The following is a 17,068-nucleotide window of genomic DNA, read 5'->3' as shown; positions in this document are numbered from 1 at the left end:
CTTGTCAGCAAGTACAAATAGGGTGGTTTGACTCCAGCGTCAGCAGAAGCACACCCTTTCTCACCAGCCCCTATTGCAAGACTGTTGAGGACCATCTCGGAGATATGGGTAGATACCCTGGAATGTTTTTTTTTAAGTACAGGGATTTTTCTCTCCTCCTTTGGAAGGGCATAGTGGCTTATGCAGCACGCCTGTTTTGGCTCACTCTGGAGCCAAAGTGACTGTTTCTTTGGGTGTACATCACAAGGAGGGCGCACATGTGTGTGTTCCTGTGTTTGAACCTGCTGTTCCCAATACAGTGGTGTTGCTGTTGAACATAAATGGACTTACCAAAGGTTTTTTAAGGTGTTATTTGGAGTCCCTGAGTTTCAGGTGCTCATATGGTAACTGTAGCCCTGCTGGAAGGAAACACCTGGGTTTTTTAATCACTAGATACTATCGACTGTTAGCCGCTGTGAAGATTCCTGAAACTGTGTGAACACATTGCGTTATTGTTAGGTCTTTTTTTATTTATACATTTCTGCTGAGTAGATGCTGCTGTGCAAACATTCATTTGTTGATCTTCTGCTGAAAATAGTTGCAGACATCGTCCAGAGTAGGCTGCTGATGCGGAGTGTGGATAGAGCTGCTTTTGTGTGCTTCATACTGGAAATGTCAATGATGTTTATGGAAACGCGTCTAAAAAATTCACTTTGAGAAGAAGTCTGCTAGGGAAATAGAAGCTTACCTATTTCCTTATGGAATTAAAGTGCTTTATGGTGTTGTCTCTGGCCTCATCTCATCCCGTGAGGCTTTCTGCAGGGGGAGAATACATTAAAACTTTAGGTTTAAACACACACACGTGCTCATTCCCCTTAAAAAAATGCTTATTATTGCTATTTCCCTTGGATTCCTGAATCATAGGGTTAAAGAATACATTAACATTCTCTCAAAATTTCAAAAAAGGAGGTTAAAATTTGCATACTCAAAACTGCAGGCAGATGTTAACAAGGCAAAGGAAACTGGAAGAGATGGAAGAAGTTGTTGGCAGCGGAGGTGTTGCAAAGAGGAGCAGCGTGGAGAGGGGCTGCACAGCTGCATGGGTAGGGTGGGAACCTTTTATGTGACGTTCCGCTTTGAGGACCCCTGGGTTTGTGTTTATTGGGGGAGCTGGTTATTGAGGAGGAGCTGACTTACTGTTGGGTTCTTGCTTGTTGTTGCAACAGTTTGAAAGGAGGAAGAGAGCAGCACTGTTTCTGGTGGTGACTGTTGTGGTTAATAACATAATATTAAGGATTACGTTAGTATGAGAGAGCCTAAGGACTAGCCAAACGTGGAATGCCCTGGTGCAAGACTGCAGTATAAACACTACCTAGAGGAGCAGACCCTGCTCCGTACTCTAACCATCTGAGTAGGCGAGGTAGAGAATGGAACCGCACATCAGACATTGTCCTTCTGCTGTGGTTTTTGTTCCTGTGGGACATAAGCCAAATGGATTATTGAAAAAGACAAATAGAGCCTGGGAGAAGGGCTCTGGGACAGCACTGGAAGAGACTGGGAAATGAAGCTGAGCTACAGGAGCCTGTGTGAAGGTGACAATGGAAGGAGCAGCCCACCGATGAGCTGCAGAGACTGTTGGGCGCAGACAGGTGTAAAAATTGTTGAGTGGGCTGGAAGGTGTTGAAAAATCCCCTATTGGCAAGAATAGGACCAGCCTTCTCTGAACCTTTCATAACCCTGTAAGATTAATTCTTCACAGCTGCAAGGAGACCTCAAGGAGAGGAATTTTAGCTTCTCTGTCTTCTTTCACTTCAGATTGGACAGAGGGGCTGTTTGCACTCGTCAAAGGTCATGTACATCATCGGTTTCCATTAGCCTGAACATGTCAAGTAAAACTTCAGTCTTTAGTTCCTTCAAATAACTTGAAACAGCTGCTTGGATATTTGCAAGCACAAGCAGAAGGAGTGGGTTGTGGTTATAGGATCCCATCCAAACGAGTGAACAATGCTGTAAAACAGTTAGGAGGAGCCAACCACTAACTGATACTGGTTATGCACCTGTAGCCCTGCGCGGACCTGCAAAGGGGTTCAAAGTTTTGGAAACAACAGCGCTGCAGGCTGCTGTGCTGAAAAATGAGATATAGGAATATCGGTCTCAGAGGTAACAGAGATCACGCACTGCTTTTCTGCTAGGCAAGCAGATAGCCACCATGTTGTCTTGTGTCAGTCCCAGAGTTTATCCGTTTAGTGCCCAGGCTTCAGCAGCAGATTATGAAGGTTATGTGGACGTGCAGATAACAGCAAAGGGAGTTCCCTCCGGATCTCCTCTTCCCCTTCTATCACTCTGCAGTTCTCCTCTGGCATCCCCCATCACCGATTGCCTCTTCCTCTGAGTTTAGCTGGGTCATCTGAGGATGCATGCTGCCTGAGGAGGTGCTTTTGAATAAACGGTGCTTTTAAAGGGGTGCTGGTTATATGCATGAAAATGTGGTAATAGCTAGCCTGATTTCCATCTGGCATAATTTAGGAGTAAATCCATTGACGTCAGCAGAATTGTACAGATATAAATATAATTGAAGTCAGGTCCTATATTTTTAAGGTTAAGCCTAGAAAACGCTGTAACTTACTCTCCCACACACACTTTCTTTTCTCTTTCAAGCCCTGCCACAAATATGAATGTCTTAATTGGGATTTAATCTATTTCTGCCCAGTTTAATCAAAGATCTGTCAGTAAAGAATTTTATGAGATGCAGAGGTGAAGCCCAGCTGACCCTCTACCTATCTTTAGAAAAATCTCGCTGGCTGCTGGTTCTGAAAAACCTCAGCCGCAGTTGTTCTTTTTTCCCTTGGTCAGTTATGTCAAGCAGCGTATCTGTAGCTATGTTTAGTTCTGAGCACAAACATGAGGCAGAAATGGAAGCTTTTTGGCAAGCAAAGAACATGATTTTCAGCTCATTCGCACAGAATGGTGGTAATTAATAGATTGTTTTCTGACAAATGGTTAATTGTGCCTGACTGTTTTCCATATGGCTAAGGAAATAAAAAAGCCAATGAGGGCATGGTATTTAAAAATCCAGAAATTTTGGTATGAAACCATTGGTATGATATCCAATCCCATTTGCCGTACTTCTAAAATGGGTTATATGAATATTTGCATATGACAACGTTACTGAAGTACACGGTTTCCACTTTTTTTTTTTGTGGTTTTATACTGGTGTTACTCAACTGAGTTACTTCAGATTTTTTTATACCAGTGTATGTAAGATGTTTAGGCCAGTACAAACTACAAAAGAGATCTCAATGAAAAGCCACATCTTTGTCTTCATAGTAGGAATAAAGCCAGAGGAAATAACCCAGAGGGGTATGGAGGACAAACCTTATGAAGAACGACTGAGGGAGCTGGGGTTGCTTCGCCTGGAGAAGAGGAGGCTGAGGGGAGACCTTATCACCCCCTACAACTACCTGAAAGGAGGTTGTAGAGAGATGGGGGCTGACCTCTTCTCCCTGGTGACAAGTGATAGGACGAGAGGAAACGGGTTCAAGTTACGTCAGGGGAGGCTTAGATTGGATATTAGGAAACATTTTTTCACTGAAAGGGTTATTAAACATTGGAATAGGCTGCCCAGGGAGGTGGTGGATTCACCATCCCTGGAGGTGTTTAAAAAAAGGGTAGATGGGGCACTGAGGGACATGGTTTAGAAGTGGCTCTTGTCAGGGTAGGCTAAAGGTTGGACTCGATGATCTTAAAGGTCCCTTCCAACCTCAGCAATTCTATGATTCTATGATTCTAACCTGTAAAATTTTTCCGTGACTTCAGTGCACATACATTTCTAACGCTGAGGGTAGAATTAGACGTAGTGACTTTGATAACATTCATAAGTATTTGTCCTCTTGGGTTTTTCACTTTCTTGTTGCTGCAGAAGTAATACCAGCTCCACGCTCTTCGTGTCACTACACCTCTTACAGTAAGTGGCTGGCACCTGCTGGCTGGGGTGATTTATTCGCCCACAGCAGGAAGGAGTTCTTCCATTGACGAAATCAGTTGGTTCATGAGATCGTATATCTCTCGTGCCAAAAATCATTGCCCATATCCAAAGGGATATGTGGTGTGTTTGTTAGGAGATGTAAAAGTCTAATGCCGTTACCAGGAAATTCTTTATTTTATTAAATTATGTATTTCAGGGATAATTCTTAAAGCCCCAGAGAGAGAACCTGTAGCATGCAATCTGTTTACTGGCTTTGGAAATTAACTTTATTCCTCCAAAGTGTTTCTTCTAGAGGAATGTTCAGTTCTCAGTAGAATTGTCCTACGAGTAGTTAAATGCTGTGGTTATTGCAAAAATATGAAACACTGAGAATCAGAGCCAGATAAAGAGCATTAGCTTTCAAAATTGCATAGCTTATAGCATGTAATTTGCTGATATTTGTGGGATTTGGGTCTGTAGATTGATGGCCCTAATTGTGTATCTTTTAGTAATCTAGATGAAATAACATGGCACAGCACTAAATCCATTTGTCCTGTGTGGCTAATTTAAAGCTCAGCGTAGATAACTGCCAAGTAGAAGGTTTTTTATGTTTGTCTTCCTCGTATGTCTCTGTTGAATATTCATAGTTTCTATTAACACATGCCCTTCAATATTTGCTACGTTTTTGTCATAGAGAGTAGATTAATTAAAAGAGTTGTTGCCATGAACCCCTGGGCTGTGATCTTGTCAGATCTTGTAATATAAGTAGTACCAGGTCAGGGAAAGTGATGCCTCTTGAGAAGTGGCAGCTCATGTCCTGGCCATAGGTCCAAACTTAATAGCTTGGATACTTTTACTTTAGGGACAATTCTTCTATTACCGTCTTCTGAAATAAAGGGGTTTTATGAAAGCTGAGCTCTCATTTTTATTGTAGGTTCCTGGCCACAGAGAAAAGCTTGAAACTATGGAATGTCAGCAAAGCAAAAAGGCTTGATGGATCAGCAAGAATTAAAAATGTATTTTAAATACCAAGCAAACCTCCAACTGATTTTCAAGCTCCGCTTGACATCCCCAAGGGAGCTTTGGCTGGCTAGAGATGGTTATACTGGTTTCCTGTTAAAGCTGCCTTGTCAATTATTTTTGCAGCATTAGGGATGTGTATGCATTTCTTCATGTACCAGATAGGCAGTGGTGACAGCTGTCCTGCAAATCGCAGGACCAGTGACAAACTGCACTTATCCTCTAGCTCCGAACTTTCTCTCCTGCATTCTTCCCGCTTACCCATTTCCTCTGTGACCATCGCTCTCCTGAAATGACTTTGGCAGGGTTAGAATAGTGAGCATCTTAGAAAAACATTTAACTAAAAACCCAAATTTGAGTTTTCTATTAGTCACTCAAGCATGTAACGATACCTGCCCTCGCAGTACCCTTGTGAGCACAGTGGCATGTGCTCCAGCATGGGCAACAACTTCCTGATGGTGAAACTGGCCAAGGACTATGATAGAGTAGCTGGGGATTTCTGTCAGGGAAGGGTTTACAGAACAAGCTGGACAAATCTTTCTGTGAATCTAAGCATTCGCATTTCTGAACCAGTGACTGGTTTAAGCTTTGTTGGAAGGCAGAAAAATGATATTCTCAGCTTTTCAGTGGGGCAGGTGGCACTTTTTCATTAGATCTTATTTGTCTTCTTTGCCCATTCCTAAGAAAGCTAACAAATCCCAAATTAAAAAAAAAAAAGGGGGGGGGCAAAGATTTTTAAGTTCAACTTTGTCCTGGTCAAGGAGTGAAAGTGATTGGATATTAAATGGAATAACTGTTCATTTCCTACCTTCGCTGGCACTCTGGGATCCACCAATACTGAGATCTACCATGGAGACGTACTGGATGGTCTCCCAGCTCTCCATACTGGTTGCCAAGGTGTAGCAAACTGGAAAGCTGTTTGGTGGGCAGAGGTCTCTTGGAGCTCAGCTGGGTTTCTGCCCATCAGAAAGTTTTAATAAAAAAATTCTAATGAAAATTACACATTTAAGTTCCTTTTTTTTTCCCCCAGCAAGAAAGCAGATATATTCCTTTAATATCTTAGGTAGCTTGTGGAGGTCTGTCTTTGCGCTGGCAGAGATAGAGACTTTCTGTTCCTATCCATCTATAACAAGGATATGGTCTCAGATAATTGCATGCCATTGAAAATGACAAGCAGCTAATAACTAAATGCATAAATAAATAAAATACAAATACAGGAAGTTTGTGTTTATAAATCTTTACTTAGGCATCTAAATAAGAAGGTTTGGATTCCAAATTGTGCCTGATTTTCACCAAACTTTTCAGAAACCTGTGGCTGCTCCGCATTTTTTCAAAACTAAGCCAAGTTACTATGGATTCTATTTGTATTTTTGCTTTTTCAGTAAGGCTTCCAAATATTTCTCAGCATGTTCAAAATTCCAGTTGATGAAGCATAACATAGAGGATTTGTCAGTGTTTTTTGAAAATAGTACATTTTTGTGCCAGGCGTGTAGTGAATTCACTCATTTGCTTGAGGTCATTAGTTGCATCGCAGTATTGCTGAATATTGATCAATGACACAATACACTGAAATGACACAGTATTCTGGACTGTCCTTGAGACAACATAATAACAATGACAAAGAAACATCTTGTTCTCTCTGTATTGCTCCCCTACTATTTTTTCTTCCAGCACTTGTGATTTATGATGACCCTTGAGTAAAGCAGTCAAATCTGTCAGTCTTCAAAAGGTACCAGTCATCATGGACCATTATTTCTGAGACTGAATATTAGGAAAGACAATGTGATAGAGAAAAGCACAGAACATCTTCTGGGACAGCTTTCAGTCACTATAGTTTTAATGTAGACATTGATGATTACCTGTCCTTCACCAAACAGATGCCGTAATAATTTCAAATGGCATTTTACATGTTTAAGCCATCATTAAAAACTGCGAGCTGCTTTCAAATCAAAACTCCTCCTCCAGCATTCATGTTTGATTGGGCGCTGTTGACAAGTGTTCTTGAGCTGATGATTAGAAATCTGTGCACTTTTACTGAATTGAAAGATGAGATGTGTGTATCTTTTGAGGTAATGGGTATTATTACTCATTTATCCTAATCTGGTACCCACTTGATCAGCTGAAGTCAGATTCAATTGGAAATTATAGACTCTTTAGAGACAGTGAGTTGAAGCTCTGGTGTCTTTACATTGATTCTGCTCCTGTACAATTACCATTATACCCCACTGATGACGATGAACTGCCTCATAAAATGCTTCACCTTGGCATGAACAGAAAACTCTGCTCACAGCAAAACTGCATATAGCGGCCTGCAGGGCATAGCAGAGAATACTGGTTGCTCTTAGTACGCTTGAGCATACCTAGGGGAAACTGGTTTTCCCCACCACTAAGTAACAGTTACCTGTTCTTGAGCAGTTGCACAGGAGATGTGGTGGAGCTTCCAAAGCTCCCCATCTCTTCTTGCCTCTAACTCAAAGCCATTCACAGGTATAGAATCATAGAATCATAGAATCATAGAATCATAGGGTTGGAAGGGACCTCTGGAGATCATCTAGTCCAACCCCCCTGCCAGAGCAGGGTCACCTAGAGCAGGTTACACAGGAACACGTCCAGGTGGGTTTTGAATGTCTCCAGAGATGGAGACTCCACCACCTCTCTGGGCAGCCTGTTCCAGTGCTCTGCCACCCTCAGGGTAAAGAAGTTCCTCCTCATGTTTAGGTGGAACTTCCTATGTTCCAGTTTGTGCCCATTGCCTCTTGTCCTGTCCCCGGGCACCACTGAAAAGAGCCTCGCCCCATCGTCCTGACACCCACCCTTTAAGTATTTATAAGCGTTGATAAGGTCACCCCTCAGACGTCTTTTTTCCAGACTGAAGAGACCCAAATCCCTCAGCCTTTCCTCACAAGAGAGGTGTTCCAGTCCCCTAATCATCCTCGTAGCCCTCCGCTGCACCCTTTCCAGCAGTTCCCTGTCCCTCTTGAACCGTATGATCCCTTTTCTTCTGGGGCTGACCCCCGTGTGCAAAATAGCTCCATGAAGAGGAAGATACAAGACCATGCCATGGTCCTTAGTGTTTCCTAGGGCAAGCTTGGCTTCCTGGAGGAAGGGGACTGCTGCATTTTAAAGGGAAGTTCAGTGATTTTCCCTCATCACTTTGAGGTCCAGTGTTTATTTTGAAGACAGCACAGCCACTCATCTCTCCCAGAAATGAGTTATGTCTTAGAAGTACAGTTCATCCCATATTTTAATTCTGTGATTTTTATTTAAATTTGTATTAAACTTCAGGCAGTTGCTATCACCAACCTTTCTGTTCATGAGACGTGTTTCCGAAAGCAAGTTTACAGCCACCCTCACTTGCATTCTGAAGAGCCCAGACATCCCATAGATAAGCCATGCATACTCAAAATGCATGAACACGCAAGGGATGCAGAGATGTCTGCTAATAGCATCTTCACTTTTATCCTGAATGTGTGGTGTGAATGTGCTGGAAGAGAGAGCTTGCTGGGTGAAACACAGGTGCTGGTAGGTCATGGAGGGGGTAGTTGTGATTGCCTCCACTTTTGCACAGGTTTTTGCTTCTATATAGCAGCTTTGTGCTCACCTCCACTCTTCAGGCTTTCCATTCATTTGTGCAATCAGTGCAACTGATTAGAAAAAGCCTGAGGTTAATGGTCTTTCCTTTTTTCCTCCTTCCCCTGTGCCTCTTTATAAGCAATACTTAAAATGTGACCTCTTCCACCACAGGTTTGTTCCGAGTCAAACTGGCTTTGAAGGTCAGTTCAACTGTAGCTGGCCTGTCCGCTATCTCTTGATCAGCCTCAGTTGCCAGTGCCAGCTCAGCTGTTCTGACCTTCCCACGTGTCTGACTTGCCTTCTGTCTCTGTCCTTGCGACTTACAGCTTGGGCAGGTCTTCCCTTGCCACAGCCCTTGAATGATGAAATATCCTCTTCCCTTCCCTGCTCTCCCCTGGCAATTTCTGAGAAGCAGTAAAAAGAAAAAAAAAAAAAAAAAGAAAAAGAAAATAGCAAAGTGCAGGTTTTTCTACAGAAATCATTTAGTTCAACACTATATGTTTTCAGGAGCAGACCTTTGCTCTTTGCAAAGCCTTGCGATCATAAATTACCACTACTTAATTTCAGACAGTGCTCTCACGGTCTGAAGAAGGTGCTATGGAAGAAAATGTGTTTTAATCAGAAAGCATCAGAACGCTTCTTAAAACACAATGGAGTTGCTTTCACCTTCTCTAAGATGAAAAGCAATCAGTGTCTTTAGCAAATGGCGTGGGGCAATTACCATCTCTGATGTATGCTGCCTGTTTGCTCTTCCCTGGAAAGATTCCTGACTTTGTCAGAAAGTTAAGAGTCTCCTGTCTCACTGCAAAAGACCTCTTACTTACGGACCTTCAAATCTCAACTTCAGGCGTAGCTAAGTCATCCTGGACCATGGTAGAGGTTTCTAAAATAGATGAATTGCCTTTTTTTTTTCCTTTTTGATTCCCCTGGAGTTGGATTTCTGTGTATTTAGTTAGTCAGTTTCTGTGGACCCGTGGATCAGGAGAAGAAAGAGAACACAACAGGGTTTTAAACTTTTCTCATGCAGTTGTGAAATATATTTTCACTTAAGATATGTTGTACAGTGAATGAAGTTTATGTGATGCTGGGTTTTCCAATGCCTTACATTTCTTACCTTTTGCAAGGAATCTACTGCAAAGGAAATCCAGACTGGTAAACTCTACCAAGTCAGAAGGATTGAGGATACACATTTTATACAGCTTTAAATGATGTAAGGTACGAGGTAACTACAAATCATCCTGCAATCCCTTCAGCTGCAATAACCGTTTTATATGACTACTGCATTCTTATTGCTGCAACATTCATGCAACACGTATGCATGAAAAACTGCACATGTACGGAATAATTATACAACCAACTTTAACTCAGGGGCAACCTAAATGATGTGATCCAAATCTGGACTACTTTCATTTTTTCCAATGTTTCATAGACTCACAGAATAATACAGGTTGGAAGGGAGTTCTCGTGGTTCAACCCCCCCAGCCCTACGCAGAGACAACTAGACCAGCTTGCTTAGGGCCTTGCCCAGTCGCGTTGCGAGTATCTCGCTGGGTGGACGTTTCACAGTCTGTTCAGTGTTTGACCACCATGGCGGAGTGAAAAAGTTTCTCTGAGTATCAAATCAGAATTTCCCTTGTTTCAACTTGTGGGTATTGAATCCCATCCTCTCACTGTGCACCTGCAAGAAGAATTTGGCTTCATCTTCTCTGTAGTGTAGGAGACATGCTGCCCTCCAGGCTTGTTTCCCAAGGGCCTAGTCCAAAACCTAAACGGTCATTAGAAAAACTCTGATTGAATTCACCAAGCGCTGGAGCAAATCTCCACTACTAAACTGGGATCGGGCATTCTTGTTTGGCTGTAGGAAAGGTCTCAGATCACCTGCCATTCTTGTGTGGGTGAGTACAGAGGACTGAGGTGCTTCTCTTGACATTTAGAGGTATTTGGATACGAGCCAGTGCTGTTTGAAAACTTTATTAGTCTAGAGAGTCAGGACATTGGCTTGAACATATTGCCATGCTGACGTGGTTGACTGTGTTACTTTTGACAAAAGTTGGCTTGTGTCTTGTCATTTTAAAGGTTATTTAGAAGTTCAGACTTGAACAGGTCTCTCTTGAGAATGGGTGTCCTGTCCATACTCAGAAGTGCCCATAACTGTAGCTACGAGTGTACCCTGAGCTCTGCTCAGGAGAGCAGAAGAGGTGGATCAGCGTGGTCCCTGCTGTGGTTCCCACTTGACCTGTGTGGCCCTGGCTGCTGGCACAGCAGTGGCACCACGGCCGAGCGTGTGCATCGCTCACTCGCTGCTCACAGCAGGCAATATTGTACCCTTTGGGGGATTTTTGTGTGTGCACTGACTGTAATCCAGATCTGATACTGGCACAAGCCGCCTTTGAGCCGTCACTGAGGTCAAAGAGAGAGAAGAACAAAACCAGACACATTTTCATTAGCTTTTTTTTTTTTTTCCTAAATAACGTGCACATTATTTCCTGTTTAACACTACAAAGTTTAGCAGCAGAACACATCTCATCCGCGTGTGGCGTGGGCGGTGTTGATATCCCCTGCCTACGGCTGTCACTTACACCCACTCCTGCATTGCAAATTGCCTCCAATCAAATGAACTCACAGAAATACCAACGTTGTTGCATATGCTGGGGTTTGCATGATGCATTTCCGCATTTCTTCTGTTCGTCTTGCAAAAATCCTTTTCAGTCCCAGCTGTTATTTTCAGGAACTGACAAGTAGGTTTCTGTAAATGAATCAAATTAATTCTGAACATGGTCATAGCCCTTCATCAAATGACAATGAAAAGGCAAGCAATACATAGCAGAACATATCCCAGCCTCTGTCGAAGCTGGCTCTTGTCAGCACAGAGAGATTTGAAGTGAGGGAGGAGGGGAAATAGCAAGAAAAAAGTTTCAGAAAGTTCCTTCTTGGTTGCTCCTCCAGTGCTATGTGTGAGGAGGTAGTGTGGCTCCAAGATTTGGGAGAGGGTGATGGAAAAGGGGGTTAAACCCCCTGGAGACCTGGACAGGCTGGAGAGTTGGGTGGAGAGAAACCTTATGAAATTCAACAAGGGCAAGTGTAGGGTGCTGCACCTGGGGAGGAATAACCCCCTGCAGCAGTACAGATTGGGGGCTGACCTGCTGGAGAGCAGCTCAGCTGAAAGAGACCTGGGAGTCCTGGAGGACAACAGGATGACCATGAGCCAGCAATGTGCCCTTGTGGCCAAAAAGGCCAAGGGCATCCTGGGGTGCATCAAGAAGAGTGTGGCCAGCAGGTGGAGGGAGGTCATCCTCCCCCTCTACTCTGCCCTGCTGAGGCCGCACCTGGAGTACTGTGTCCAGGTCTGGGCTCCCCGGTTCAAGAAGGACAGGGAACTGCTGGAGAGGGTGCAGCAGAGAGCTACCAAGACGATTAGGGGACTGGAACATCTCTCTTATGAAGAAAGACTGAGGGATTTGGGTCTCTTCAGTCTGGAAAAAAGACGGCTGAGGGGGGACCTTATCAACACTTATAAATACTTAAAGGGTGGATGTCAGGAGGATGGGGCCAGGCTCTTTTCAGTGGTGCCCGGGGACAGGACAAGAGGTAACAGGCACAAACTTGAGCATAGGAAGTTCCACCTAAACATGAGGAAGAACTTCTTTCCTTTGAGGGTGGCAGAGCACTGGAACCGGCTGCCCAGAGAGGTGGTGGAGTCTCCAACTCTGGAGACGTTCCAAACCCTCCTGGACACGTTCTTGTGCAACCTGCTCTAGGTGACCCTGCTCTGGCAGGGGGGTTGGACTAGATGACCTCCAGAGGTCCCTTCCAACCCTGTGATTCTATGATTCTATGAAACCACTTATTGTAAGCGTAAACTTGCTACCTTCACGGTGATTCTCCAAAAGGCCACATTTTTGGATACTTGCTGCAGTGGAGTCTGTTGGCAATATATAATTTGTTTACTAAACAGGGAATGTAATTGAAATGTCCCTTTTGAGTTAATGAAAATACAAAACAGCTTTTCAGAGTAGACTGAGGCCTCTAATTTAATTATCTGTGAACCTCATAGATTAAAAGTATCCTTTCATCCATTCCTGGCAGCCTGAAGTAGATGAATAACTGAAATTCAAAGAAAAACCTTACGAAAAGGAGACCTGGCAGATGAAAGAGCAAAGGGCCAAGCGGTTTGTAAAAGGATTTATCTCCACTGAGATACCCGTTGTCTTTACGGCAACTAATTATATGTGAAAACTATTAAAAGATTTGGAAGCTGTGATACCCATTAAAGGGGCCAGGGGTCCCCATCGCCTGCAGGAAAAACAAGCTGGTTCCTCTTTGAAATATTGTGTGCTATGTATCAGAGGAGTTACTCTTTAAGGGCACATGGCAAGCAGTGGCCTTAAGCATGTGAGCAGTTGCCAGAAAACCAGCAGGAGCAGCTGTACAGATAACGTTGAGCTTGCTACGGTGTTATTTGCAGAGCCAGTCCTTCAGACAGCAGATCCAGCCCTGAAGCAAAGCCTGGAGCGATGCTGCCCCGCCGCTGCAAAGGCATCCAGGAGCAGCCAGAGCTCAGGCGCATCCTTGGTGCGGTGGGGTCTGGTCGGTCCTAACGCTGCGTGAGCCGTCTGCTTTCCGCATCGAAGCACGTCTGCTCTTGTGTCAGCCGAAGGCTGATGGCCAAGTCTCCATGAAGGTGCTAAAATACAGCGGCCGTCCTTGACACTTCTTGCCCACCTTCACATTTATGGCTATACTCTGTACTGCCTGTTAACAGCAGCACTTGTCGTCCCGGCAGAGGCCATGGCGTCTGCATGGAAACGCAGAGCGTTTAGACTGACTTTGCAGAGGAAGCCTGTGGCTGAGCAAGGAGCTTACAGGTCTCCTCTGGTGTGACCCCAGGCCCAGTCGTCACGTTGTTGTACACAAGTTTCATATCTGCTATACATGAAATACTTGGTGACATTGGAAAGACGAAGCAGAGAGGTGCATATGGGAAAAAGAGGGGTTTGCACTTCACGGGGTGAGTATATGAGGAGCTTAGAGGTTTGCAAGTAGCAAAAAGGATGCTTCTTGGGTTGTTTTTTTTTTTGTTAGAATATGTTCTCCCTTTTCAGGTTTGTGCTTGAAGACTTTGATCTAGAGGCACAGTGTGTCTAGGAAAGGGAAAAAAAAGCAAGCTGACTTCTGGTATATACCTTTACAGCTTCACTGTCTTGAAGTGGGATTTCACCAGCTGAGCAGTGACCTCAGCTGAGACGAGCTGGGCATGGAGAGGGGGCGCTGGTACCTGTTGCTTGGAGTTACCTGAACAGTGCCCAGAAGGCCAGCAGAAAATGTGCTGATTGATTTTATTGCGGTGGGAGGTTTGAGGAGTACTGATTTTTCTTTTCTCTAGTTCGTCTAGCTTGGATCTAACATCTTGGACTTTGAAAAAGGGTTGACTTTGAAGAGTTTTTTGGAGTGGGTGGCGATTTTATTTGTCTGCAACAGAGATCAATGCACTTTGAATTGTATGTACGCAAGTGGGAACTGGTGCAAAGACACTATAGCACAAGTGCCAGATTTCTGTGAAATTCTGGCTAAGAAGCTGGCCCTAACCATTGTCTAAAAGGGTGCCTCTAAAATGTATTTCAAATGATACTTAAATATACTCTTAGAGAAGTATTTCACGTTATCTTTGTGATAGGTCAGATTTTAAAACCTTTACGATTTGAACAACTCCGTCAGCTGCCTGTAAGCAACATGCTCTTTGCTTTTATTTTGTAATTCGCTATTACACTCATGCTTGGTATGACACTTGCTCGATCTGGCTTAGTTTCCCATGCTGATTTGTTCTGAATGTGCCCTCCAGGCTAATGGTATATTTGCAGTCTCTCTTCTTCCATTGTAAAATTTGTTATTACCATTTACAGGACAGCGTGTTCTCTCTGACACCTTCCAGAAGTGCCAACTGCCTGTTGAACAGCACGGCATCTGCTATTAAAGCCTGATCCAAACCCCAACGAAATCAGGGAACAGTAACGCAATTGAAGGTTTTTAAGGAAAGGCAGCATCTTTTATTAGATCAGCTGTTACAGTTGGAAAAAAAACAGACAAGCTTTCAGGCACACAAATCCTTCAGGTCTGAAATAGCAGCAGTATTGCTTACAGCAGCATTCCTTACCAGTGAGACAGCTATGGTCCTAGCAAGGTTTAAAAAGTGTGCTTAAAAGTGTGTGTCTTGCACGGCCCTTCTTACTGGGGATGGCTCCTTAGCAGGACGCAGGCAAACATTGTTCTCCTCTCTCCGGTGCCCAGTATACCCCCAGTACACAGATACATCCTACAAGGAGAGGTAGCATAAGGTCACTTATACTTGAGAAAAAGTCTTCAATGCCTTATGACCGTGCCACATCTTCTCTGTAGTCACCCTGCTACTGGGAAGGACTGGGGCAAAGCTGTGGGCTTCACCGTGCAGGTGGTAACCGCAGGATCCGTGCTGGAAATTCTGGCTCCTATGTTTACACCCGACCAGCAAATAGTTGTGGGACCAGCTGGCAAAATGAGTTTTATTCCCTTTCTTGTGGTTGCTCTACAGGGAGCAGTGTTTCCCAGATTTTCTGGAGTCACTGTTGACTGACCAGCCACCTAATAGCAAAGCTTGTGATTGAAAACGCTGCACTGGCAGGGTGGTTCTGCAGAAAAGCTGTGAGCAGCTTCCCATAGCCTTTGGATTGCTTGTGGTCACAGAATTGAAAAATAAGAAGTAACAGCCCTGTACGCTGCCGGCTTACTCTTCCAGGTTTGGGATCCGAACATCCTGCTTTTTCATCCTATAAGAAATTTCATATTTATCTTTCTTTTTCTTTTCTGGAAATCTTCAAAAGTATATACTGAAATCTTTCTAGTTAAAGAACACAGGCAGGTGCTCAAAAATTAAATGTTAACATTAACCGTAACATTTATTAATCTTATTAACTTTAACATTTCTATATTCCCACGCTAGGAACTAGGATGTTAACTGTAGTTAATAACTGTGGTAGTAAGAAGCTGAGAATGCTTTTTGCTCATGTGAATATTTCCACGGTACTTGGGCTGTGAGAACTCCGGATTTTGCATACTTTCTGGAGTGTATGAATAGGTGTGTTAATTATGCAGCTTCTCTATTCATCCCTATTTGAAAATGAAAGGTTGCATTTCAAGAAACTGTCACCACAAGAAAATTGTAAATAAGTATTGACGCTTCTGAAGAAATTAAAAGGCCTTCAAGTTGATTAACACACAGGCCTGAACACAACCGATGCTGTCCTGCTGTAAACAGGAATATGATTATTGGAAAAGCTTAATTCAGAAAGTAAAATATCTCTTAAAAATTATGCAAGCCAAAAATCTTAGTTTAAGATCTGCTTTGGGCATTGGTGTTGCAATGCGAAGCTATCTTACAACTGTCTTGAAAGTCCTTAAAGGTTTAGAAATTTGTGGGAGCCTGTCTTCCTATAAAATACAAGTGTTTCAAATGTGGCTCTCCATCTGAATCCGTCACTGAAGGCACATCGTACTCAAGGATCTGAATCTCCATTCCTGGCTGTGTCTTGCCCAACCTGGCCAGCCTTTGATTGATCCTTTTTATGTGTTTCTCCACTCGGTGATGTGCCCAGTGGCATCAACCATAGAACAGCATAGACAATTGCTTCTCTTTCCCAGAGAAGGTTTTAGCGGAGGGGTCATGTAGACAACCATGTTCTCTGGTGAATCTCAAAATTTGTTTCATTCCCTTTAGTACCCAGATGAGATGTTCGGGTTTGAAAGCATGGCTGTGAATGTTACTGTGTAAGGGGCTTTCTTTTTCCTTATGTGCACCAAAACGAAAATGACGACTTTGTCTGTGAAAGACAAGAGCTTCATTCTTACTTGAAACTAAGACCTTTTCATGTTCCCATCTATTTTAAATCACTTCTATGCTGCCAGAGTGGAGTAAGTAAAAACCAGGATCTATACTTAGTCCCTATAGCAGTAATTGTGTAGCCATGTGGACAACCACATGTCTAACCTGCAAAATATAATTCCACCTCTGGATTCTGCAGCCAGTAAAGGGCTCTGATGCCCCAGACTTCAGACATCTTCTACAGATGGGTTTGAGATGTAGCTGCAGCTCCATCACTGAGTTGATGCTTCAGATCAACCCCATGTTTAGGTTGGGTGCTTTTATAAATTGGCACTTATAAAACTGGAAGAACAGTACGAAGGAGGAGAAGCAATGAAAACGTGAACTGCTGAGGAAAAAAGCATCTGCTCCCAAACCACTATTTTTTACTACCTGACACTCGTGTTTAATAGTGATGATGTTGCAGCTCTTTTCGCTCATGAAAATAGGAACAGCGGCAGCAGTGCCCAGCACACAGGTTAATGTGACAGCTACACACGAATGGTGCACATTGTAAACATATATTTAAGGTCCTTTCATGCATACCACAACTAAATAACAGCCAGCTCTGTCTCGGTGTTCTTCCACTGCTGCACTTATGGAGTAGCCTGTAGTAAGGGGAGGCTGCAAGGAGGGCTGGA

General features: G+C 43.5%; 1 protein-coding gene across 1 annotated transcript in view; it reads left to right on the top strand.

Moving 5' to 3' along the window:
• Nucleotides 1-17,068, top strand: part of SNTB1 (syntrophin beta 1) — a 117,027-nt gene that overhangs the window by 86,469 nt on the left and 13,490 nt on the right. The window lies entirely within an intron of this gene.

Source organism: Chroicocephalus ridibundus, chromosome 2 (assembly GCF_963924245.1).
Source record: "Chroicocephalus ridibundus chromosome 2, bChrRid1.1, whole genome shotgun sequence".
NCBI classification, from domain to species: Eukaryota; Metazoa; Chordata; class Aves; order Charadriiformes; family Laridae; genus Chroicocephalus; species Chroicocephalus ridibundus.
The sequence above is the reverse complement of the archived record's forward strand: the minus strand, read 5'-3'. Positions and strand labels throughout refer to the sequence as shown.